Genomic DNA, 9309 nt, shown 5'->3' with positions numbered 1-9309 from the left:
TTTAGTTGAAATAGAAGATTATACAGGTCCTACCCATATTGTAGGCAATATGGCATAATTTAATCAGAATTAAGTATTTATTTTTAAAATATAATTTATTTATATTTATATTTATTTATATGTGAATATAAATTTATATATATTTACATATAAATATATATTTATATTTATTATTTAATTTAATTATTTATATTTAATTATTTATATTTATATTGTATAATATAACATAACATAATATAACATAATATAACATAATATAACATAATAAATATAATATAATATAATATAATATAATATAATATAATATAATATAATATAATATAATATAATATAATATAATATAATATAATATAATATAATATAATATAATATAATATAATATAATATAATATAATATAATATAATATAATATAATATAATATAATATAATATAATATAATATAATATAATATAATATAATATAATATAATATAATATAATATAATATAATATAATATAATATATATTATTTATATTCAATAATTAGAATTTGGTAATTTAATCAGGATTTGGGTTTTCTTTCTTCTCTTCAGTTCTTGGTCTGAACAAGAACAGCATTTTCAAATATTTCTCTTAAAATATTTGAATATTTTGCTGTAGAGATGGGAGGGATCAGACAGAACCACCTGAGTGAACAAAATGTGGATTTTCACACATTCTGCAGAGATTTCCCCCAATCCCTGGCAGTGCCAAGCACCATTTTCTCCCTGTTTTCCCTCTGAATTCCCTGGCCATGGCCCCCTCTGAACAGCCCAGAGCTCCTCCAAGGACCAGCACCAAAATCTGCAGCCAAGGGTGTCGTGGCAGGAGAGAAAAGCTGATTTAGGCACAGTCACCTGCCTCAGCCACCCTGCAGAAAAATCCACATTGTACTGCAGGAGGGGGATGGAAAATCCTAAAATCCTTTCTGTTTAGATCCAACACTTGAGAGTGTGAAAAATGTTGGTGAAATCTCTAAAGACCTGGCTTAGGTGGAACTGAAATCACTTCTCCTCATGTGAAATAACTCTCAGTCACCTAAGTTTTGGTAATTTTCACTACATCCAACCAAATATAGGAGAATTCAAGAAATTCCTCCCTCCTCTGGCCATGCACATTCCCTTTGCTTCTCTCTTTCTTAATCACAAATATCTGTACACCCAAAGATCTGAACAATGACCTGGAGAACAGAATGATTAGAGATGCACAAACCTTGCAACACTTTCAATATCCCAAGAACTGTGATGGGTAAAAACAAAAATAAATGAAAGTTCAGAGTTTGTACTTATTTGGGGGGAAAAAAATAACAGGAGAATTTTCATAAGTGACTAGAGGGACATATCAATTATTTATTTCTAAATACTACAAGAGGGAGTTCATTTTGAGGAAAAGCACAAAATTTGTTCATATTTCCAAAGTGTTGTTAAAAAAAACCTCAAGCCCGATGGAATAAAAAGTGATTTTTGTGAGGTGATTGAGAAGATTTTGAGAAGTGATTTTTGTCATTGGGTTGTGTGCAAGTTGGATTAAATGTGTTCTGCAGGAGCTAACTGTATTTATAATAAAGCTATTTAAAAGCCTTTGCCATAAAATCCCTGTGCCCTTCGGTTCCTCTCCCCTTCAAACAAGGAATTGTTCATTTTGCAGAGCTGCTGGGTGCCTGAGAGAGGGAAGATGCCTTCACCAGCCACTTCCATTAGCTTAATTAACACATATGTATAATGAGTCCTTAAGAGATGGAAAGGAGTCTAAAAGGAGAGGGAAAGTGTTTGTGGTACAGCTGGAACTTCCTTAAAACAAAAACAATTTGGGTGGGCAGCACTGCCTAACAGAGAAGGAAAAGTCATTTGGACTCGACAGCGCGGCTGTAGACACTGCACATAAAAAAGGTGATTTTTTTAAGAGACAAACCACATCCTTGAGCCATAATTTTTCTGGATTCCCTCTGCTCAGCCTGTGAAATGCAAGTAATTAAATTTCTATTGTTCTGCAGCCCGGAATCCAGGATGAATTATGCTCTCAGAAGGTTTATTTTTCATTTGGGTTACTCTGCACTGCCATAACTGACAGGAAATTTCTGTATCTCCCTAGCCCAGGACGGTGGATCCTCTTTTAATAATGCACACGATGGTTTTGTAAGAAAACATTCTCTTTAACACAGGAAGTGCGGTGGTATTTCATATTTTGAGTCACAGGAAGGTCCCTTTGTCTGAATCTTTTCCATTCCTCACTTAGCAAAAGTCTCCAGCTCAAGGTTGAGAAAAAGAAATCAAATAAAACAAGATCACAAGGCTGTAAATTAAACTCACAGATTAAGCAGAAAACTAAAATTGGGGTTGAGGGAGGAATTTGATTTTAGTAAGATAACTTTAGATGGTAAAATTGTCAATGAATTCTTCATTTTTATGCAAGGACCATGTTCCAAACTGGAAGGTTCAGTAAAACCAATCTTTCCATTCCTCTGTTCTCTGCCCAGTAAATACAAGAGCAAGAACCAACAGCATTGGCTTCAACAATTTATACAGATTGGATGAAAAAATGTAAATGACTGAAAAACAAATTTAAATTCTATTTTTTTCCTAATGTATTCAGCCTCTTCTGAATTTTTGAAGTTTTCAATGGGAAAAAAAGTAACTCAAAAAGAAAAATTCAGAGTTTAAAAGGGTTTTTCCTTCTTTCAGCTTCACCTTTATAGGAAAATTAAAAATGTGATAGTAACAAGAAGATATAAGTTTTTAGCTTAGAAGAAAATGTAATTTTTTTTAGATGAAAGTCCATTTGAAGTGACAGTAACGTTGGCTGGATATTTTCTTACATTGTGAATTTGATGAGTTGGCTTTTCAGTTTGCATTGCAGAACTTGGATGTTCATTTACAACCTATATTTGAAAAAAAAAATAAATTGAATTTAGACATTCTTTTATGAAGCTATTTGGATCAGTGCAAAGCCCCAGTGAAACAAAGCAGTAAGCTGCTTTTTTGATTTTTTGATTTTTCTGGAATTCTTGAATTAAATGTTATATGTTCAGACATAAATATTAAAGGGATCACTGTCCACAAAGTGTGATCATTGAAACACACTGAATTCCATGCCCTGGTTTCTATATTTTTCTTCTCTGCAGGACTAAGAAGTCATTATTGTATCATTAGCATTAAGTGTTTTAACAAGAAATTAAGTCCTAAATACTTTTAAAACTTGGACTTCAAAATCACCCAGATGCTTTTCAAGTACAATTCTCCAGCTGCATTTAAAAAATGGTTTTCACTCCATTCCCATTCAGCTTCTCTTTTTCACTTTTATAATGGATTGGAATAATATTCATTTCAGATCTGTCATGTACCTCTATAAAAAGTCAGATTTGATCTCCAGCTCAGCTTTTGGAGATGGTTCCCTTTCTCTGCTGGTTATTTTATCTGACTGTTCCAGCAATGCAGAGCTCAGGCTGTGGCAGCCAGGGTGATAAAGTCCTGGGAACTGGGAATTGTCAGGCTGATTTCTGAAAAAAACATCAACTCACCATTCCCTCTGCACGTGTTCAAAACAGTGGCTGAAAGATTCCCATAAATATTATCAGGAGGATTCAGGCAGAAAAGTGAAGAACTGTCACATAAACTCTGCAGAAAAGCATTAATTCAGGAATCTGCATTCTCTAAACGTAAATCACAGAAATACTTCCTACAATATATAGGGAGAATGTGGGAATAAGACTAATTTCCCCTTGATTTTGTTTTAATATAAGCTCTAAGACCTGTAAAAAATAAAGTTATGAAAGTATTTCCATTTCTTTTTCCTGTGGCAGCTCGGAGTAACCATTTCTGATCCAAAAAATAAATTACCTTGGAGAACACAATCCAGAGAGGTTTTGCCCAGCTAAGAGGGTAAGGGGAAATCCCCGTTTCTGTAGGTTATGGATGCTGGAGAGCAGCAGAAATTGAGTATCAGGAAGCTCCTCCTGGGCCAGTTCTGCCCCCAGACAGAGCTGAACAACCCCAAAAATTCCCCTAAATCCCCGTGGGGAGAGCTGAGAGCAAAGAGGGCCCCTTTGCCTTTTTTTGCCCCAAGAGAAAAATGATTTTGATCCGTTCCTAATAAAGAGCACAGGGCAGTTCTGGGGCGAGTCCTGGGCTGGGGGAAGAGACCTGCAGCCCTGCTCTCCTGGCATCTGGAAAAATGGAACATTGCTGGCATTTATTTAAAGCAGTGATGAACTCTTTGATCTCTTTAATCACATAATCCAGAGGAAATGATTCTTGACCACTCCAAGAAAATGTTCCAAATGATTCACACTCGACTGCAGGAGGTTTGTTTTAACCTGATTTGCCCTAAAGACACTGGGAAGGTTTCATTAAACCAAAAAAAAAAAAAAAAAATTAGATTCGTTTTCATTCTAATTTGTTCCATTTCTTTTTCATTAGCTGCTTGCTTGCCTTTATAATACTAAAAGTGACTTAAACTGAGCTCTAGCTGAAAACTTAAAACAATTAGGATCAGCTCTTTTAGCTGGACTTTAAGTAAATTATGCTCCACTAACTTATATATATATATATTTTAATCCAGTCTCTAATACACCATGCAGATTTAAAGGAACAGATTTGAAATTATAATTGAGAACTGAGAATTTAGAGGTAGAGAGCACCCACCCAGCAGTAGGATTTGGATGGAAATCCAAATTTGAGGAAGCAGAATCCCCCAGCCTTGTTCCTAATAGAGGAAAAAATCAAAAATATGATGTCAGTAAGGAGCACCTATGGCAGCGGCTGAGCCTTGCTTAAAATTTATAAAAATAATTCCGTTTGTTTGTTTGTTTGTTTTCTCATGTGTGATTTTTTTATCAGGTTTCCAGAGGAAGAAATTTGAATTGTGGTTAGAAGACATTTCTTCAACATCTGATTCAATCTTCACCTCATTTCACTCCAGCCCAAGGTTTTAGGAATACCAAATTTAAATTATTGTATTTCTTTCACGAGTATAAAAGTTTCGTAGCTCATAAGCATCACAAAAGCTTTCAAAATTTGAGAGTCATTAAGGTCAATCATGAGAAAAAAAAAACAAACTTAGAATCACTTTTTCCTGGTGAAATATTGAATTTATTTCAGGAGAAATATTTTTTATTTATTATCACTCCAAGAAAAGCTGGCAGCTAATAAAGCACTCGGGAGCTTTTTGTCTCTCCTTCCATCTTCCCATGTTGAAACTAAAACTGTTGCTGGAGGGGTTTTATACATTCAATAGAAAAGCTTAGAAGTTGCTTTACAGAGCACTGTTTATTTAAATGTCTAAAATATTTTACTTCTCTCATCTGTTAAAACAAATTTGCTTTCCTTTCTTTCTTGCTTTGCTTCTTTCTTTTTTCTTTGAATTAAATGTATTTTCTCATGTGTTCTAACCATTGTAATGAGCATTTTGCTTCATGATGGATTTATAAATTTCACCCCTAATAAAATGATTAAAGTTGATTCTTATAAAATTGTCTAAAATACAGTGGACTTGAACTGCTTCATTTTTGGTCCTGGTTCAACAGGGTTTATAAATCATGGGCATCCTTTAGGTGAATAATTCCCTGTGATTTGGGTGTTCTGTGCAGGTGCAGAAGCAATGGATGGAAACCACAGAACCAGAGGGGTTATGTGAGAATTACATTAATTGGTGTAAAACACGATATTTCTGATGAAATGTGCATTTAGAAGAGGGAAATTTCAGGAGAAGTGCCCTTACATGAAATGAACGGAGGATGGAAGGTGGAAGATGATGGAAGATGGAAGATGAAACATGGAAGATGATGGAAGATGGAAGATGGAAGAAGATGGAAGATGATGGAAGATGGAAGATGGAAGATGGAAGATGGAAGATGATGGAAGATGGAAGACAGAAGACGGAAGATGGAAGATGGAAGACGGAAGACGAAAGATGGAAGAAGATGGAAGATGATGGAAGATGGAAGATGATGGAAGATGGAAGATGGAAGATGATGGAAGATGATGGAAGATGGAAGATGGAAGATGACGGAAAATGGAAGATGGAAGATGGAAGATGATGGAAGATGGAAGATGGAGCTCTGACAGATTTTCCCAGGGAAACAGGATGTGGTGGGAGCTGAGGTGTTTATGGGCAATGCATGAGCTTGGAACCTTTATCTCACCCTCTCTAAACAAAGCTCTGCTCCTGCTTTAGGAATGACAAACTCCCCTCTTAAGCCAAGCTTTTTGTGCCGTGTTCGTACACAAAGCTCAGCCCACCATGAAAGTCCCGGTGCTGTGGGCTGTATTCCCTGGGGATTAACTGAATTTCTCAGCTGAGGATTTGCAGCCCCCAGAAAGGCATTTTCTGAGTGCAGCCCCTGCACACAGCGAGCTCTGTGTCCCTCCCCTGTTAGCAGTGACCTGCCCTGAGCTGGGAGAGGCAGGGATTTAGGAATGCTCCTCTTCCCTCCAGCACAGCCACACCAACTGCCTGGGAAAGCCCCTCAAAAGAAGGAGCTGCCAGATTTGTCAGGATAAACACAAAGCAGAGATGGATGATGGTTTACCTTGATGTGACAAAAAGCATGGCTAGATTAAGAATTATCCTGAAATCAGTTCAGTGGTTTTATTCTGGGCTCTGGAAAATTCAAAGAATTTGTATAATGTGTTTCTGCCATACTGAGCTATGAAATGTTTCCTTAGAGAAGCCTTAAATACCAGTTTCACCTCATTATTTTTATTTATAAATTCAAATTCTGGCCTGGATTCAGAGGAAATTGGCATTATAACTGGAGTTTCAGGGAAAAGCTTAGTTTAGTAGCAGAGAGAGAAGATAAATACAACCTTTTACTCATTCTGCTAAGGCCAACCTTGACTCCTTAGGGATGGATCTTCAAAAAGCACTCAACACTCCCTTGTGGTACCATAAAGTCAGATAAAATCCCTGCTCAGCTGATCAGACCATCTCCTCCTACACTCACTGCTCTTGGCAATTATTAAAAGTAATTTGGTACTGCTTTGGCCATGAGAGAAATACAGAACTTTCTCTTTCTCATGTGACTGTTTCCATCTGGTCACAGCTACCCAAATAACTCCTGCTTGTTCCATGGAGCTCCACACCTTCCTGTCAGAGCAGGAACAGGCTACAGCACTTCAAAGATAAAATTCAAAGTACAAGCTTCCCCCAAAAGTCAAATTAGATTTCTCACCTGGGTTCTCCCTCACTTTTCCCTGGGTGAGAGCATCCAGACAAGGTTTATTGACTTTCATCGACTTTGACATCTCAGTAAAATTCACAACAGTTCACCAAGGAGCTCCAGCCCCACAAACCTTGGAGACAGAAACAACATCAGCCACAGACAAAACCTGCACCTCCTACAAACCCTTGGAGAGAAAATACTCTTCAGGCTCCTGCTGGTGGTATTTTAATTCCCCTGCCTTTGTTTTGTGCTCTCCTAAAGCAAATGTCATCCAGGAGGAGTTATTTGTAGGAACTCTGTTTAGCAAATTTATGTCCTGGATAAAGTTTGGAACCAGAATAAGCTGTATTACGTGTCTCTTATCAAGGGCAGAAGAAATCAGCATTACAGCCTGCCAGGAAAACTTTTTCAAGCAGTTCAAGACAGAGCATGGAAGACTAAACTCATGTAAAGAAAACCTGTTCATTAATTAAGCTGTCAAGCTCACTTCATTAAATAATTTATCCTCTCATTTGTCTTTACTGGGCACTTTGTTTCACTGAACTTCAGTATTCAACTGAATTTAAGAAAAGTAAACATATTTCTGAACAGATCCTACCCAAAATCACTCATGGAATGTAGCTGTAATTATGTGGATATATGCATTAAAAATTTTCATGTGATGTTAGAATTTCAGCTGTTTGGGTGCATTTTGTTATTTTTAATGAATGATGAAAGGAAACTTTCTGTTTACATAGATGTTCATGAATTTTAATGCAACACTAGAAGGAATTAAACCAAAAAGCACATTTAATATGGCAAGATTTCCCACAGACAGCTCTCAATGATATGAATATTTAGTTTGCATTGTTTTGTGAAATGAGACAACCAAGAGTCTGCCCCAGTCTAATACTGGTATAATAAGCAACAAACTCAGGATTTGCCACAAAGCCTTTCTATAAAATTCAGAGATGCATTTAAGCTTTAAATAGCTTTAGAAGAATTTTAATAATCACAACTTATCAGAATAACAAATAAATTGAGGACGTGAAATAAAAAATGTGAATAACAGTGATCATCAACATGCTAAAATTTCATGGCAGCATCAATTAATTCTTTTGTTCAGAGCACCCTTTAATTCTTCATCTGAGTTTGTGCTGGGTATTTACAAAAAGAAGAGCTTTAAAAGTTTATTTTTTAAATTCCTCTTTCAAAACACAATTGTTATCATAGGCAGCTTCAATTCTACTTCAGTACAATAATTTCTGAAGTTAATACAAATTATTCATATGCTCTGAACCAAGGTACCAAAAATACTGAGATATAAGTGAGTTCTGAACTTCAACCTCCAGCCTTTTGTTTAGAACTAAAATTATGAGTTAAAAGCTTGGATTATATTCCATTAATTATACTAAATAGCAGTTTTTCCTCCTGCTGATCAGGATGGGGAACACAATGAAAAGGTGTGTTCAGTGTTTTTCAAAAAGTTTTGACCTGATTTGGTTTTGCTGCAGAGAAGCTGAGCATCCCAAGGAAAGAAAAAAAATTAAATTAAGTTCACTAATTTCTTTCAACTAACGCTAAAATAGGCATGGATTAAGAGGAGAAAACCAAAGTAAATATAATTACCTCAAGACCAGATGTTTCCCAGAGCAGCTCATGACGTCATCAGGTGTTTTGCAGATGGGGCAGCCCAAATGTCACTTGCAATAGATGAAGACGTGACCAAATTCCTCCATCAGGTTTTGGAAACCTAAAGGACAGATCCCAACAGCCTTGCTTGGTGTGGTGATCAGAAGATACTTCAGGGTAGAAGACTGAGGCAAGAGTTCCATTTATCCATGATTATCTATTGAGAAAATTGGGAAAAGAAGGTGAAAACATAAAGGGCTTTTTGAACACAGAGCGGTAATTCAAATAACTCACCAAAAAAATGGGAGGAAATGAGAATAACGAGCAATAACATGAGGAACAAGATGGTTCTGCAGGACTTGTGTGGACAGTGGGTTTGTACATGGTGGTGCCATGGAGTCTACATAATTATATTGTAGTCACCAATCACCTGTGACAGGGCTCACCAAACATGACAGGAAAGAGCCAGAGGGATTTGCCAGAAATATCCCAACTTGCCTGAAGTGACATTTTCCTGACAA

General features: G+C 36.2%; 1 long non-coding RNA gene across 1 annotated transcript; it reads right to left on the bottom strand.

Annotated features, from left to right (window-relative positions):
* Nucleotides 1–1528: 1528 nt before the first annotated feature.
* Nucleotides 1529–8915, bottom strand: LOC131581710 (uncharacterized). The gene is made up of 3 exons (XR_009278130.1): nucleotides 8786–8915; nucleotides 3536–3632; nucleotides 1529–2896 (listed from the first exon to the last, which is right to left on the bottom strand). It is a non-coding gene; the product is annotated as an uncharacterized LOC131581710 (long non-coding RNA).
* Between the last annotated feature and the right edge of the window lie 394 nt (nucleotides 8916–9309).

The sequence above is a fragment of the Poecile atricapillus genome, chromosome 8 (genome assembly GCF_030490865.1).
Source record: "Poecile atricapillus isolate bPoeAtr1 chromosome 8, bPoeAtr1.hap1, whole genome shotgun sequence".
Taxonomy (NCBI): Eukaryota; Metazoa; Chordata; class Aves; order Passeriformes; family Paridae; genus Poecile; species Poecile atricapillus.
This window is presented reverse-complemented; position numbering and strand designations above follow the sequence as displayed.